We start from the raw sequence: 1,063 nt of genomic DNA, 5'->3' as shown, positions 1-1,063 counted from the left end.
AACATATCTTCAAAGCTATCAGCGCAAAGAAAAAAGCAACGCACCACTCCCGGTAGGGCTCGAACCTCCAACCTTTCGGTTAACAGCCGATCGCGCTAGCCAATTGCGCCAAGGAGACAGTCATGCTCCACTCTCACCACCGTCAAAACAATTCTTCAGAGCTATCAGCCCAAAGAAAAAAAAGCGCCGCACCACCACCGGGTGGGCTCAAACCTCCAACCATTTGGTTAACACCCGATCGCGCTAGCCAATTGTGCAACGGAGAGAGTCGTGCTCCACTCTCACCACCAACAGAACATATCTTCAAAGCTATCAGCGCAAAGAAAAAAGCCACACACCACTCCCGGGAGGGCTTGAACCTCGAACCTTTCGGTTAACAGCCGATCTCGATAGCCAATTCCGCCACGGAGACAGTCCTGCTCCACTCTCACCAACATCAGAACATATCTTAAAGGCTATCAGCCCAAAGAAAAAAAAAGCGCCGCACCACCACCGAGTGGGCTCGAACCTCCAACCTTTCGGTTAACAGCCGATCGCGCCAGCCAATTGCGCCACGGAGACAGTCGTGCTCCACTCTCACCACCATCAGAACATATCTTCAAAGCTATAAGGGCAAAGAAAAAAAGCAACACACCACTCCCGGGAGGGCTCGAACCTCCAACCTTTCGGTTAACAGCCGAACGCGCTAGCCAATTGCGCCACGCAGACAGTCGTGCTCCACTCCCACCACCATCAGAACATATCTTCAAAGCTATCAGCGCAAAGAAAAAAGCAACACACCACTCCCGGAAGAGCTCGAACCTCCAACCTTTCAGTTAACAGCCCATAGCGCTAGCCAATTGTCCCACGGAGACAGTCGTGCTCCACTCTCACCACCATCACAACATATCTTCAAAGCTATCAGCCCAAAGGAAAAAAAGCACCGCACCACCACCGGGTGGGCTTGAACCTCCAACTATTCGGTTAACAGCCGATCGCGCTAGCCAATTGCGCCACGGAGATAGTCGTGCTCAACTTCCACCACCATCAGAACATATCTTCAAAGCTATCAGCGCAAAAAAAA

The 1,063-nt window shown here is 51.6% G+C and overlaps 1 non-coding gene across 1 annotated transcript; it reads right to left on the bottom strand.

The window, feature by feature from the left end:
* Positions 1–634: 634 nt before the first annotated feature.
* Positions 635–704, bottom strand: TRNAN-GUU (transfer RNA asparagine (anticodon GUU)). Its single transcript has one exon. It is a non-coding gene; the product is annotated as a tRNA-Asn (tRNA).
* Between the last annotated feature and the right edge of the window lie 359 nt (positions 705–1,063).

This window comes from Rhipicephalus microplus, unplaced genomic scaffold (genome assembly GCF_043290135.1).
Source record: "Rhipicephalus microplus isolate Deutch F79 unplaced genomic scaffold, USDA_Rmic scaffold_69, whole genome shotgun sequence".
In the NCBI taxonomy this organism is placed as follows: domain Eukaryota; kingdom Metazoa; phylum Arthropoda; class Arachnida; order Ixodida; family Ixodidae; genus Rhipicephalus; species Rhipicephalus microplus.
This window is presented reverse-complemented; position numbering and strand designations above follow the sequence as displayed.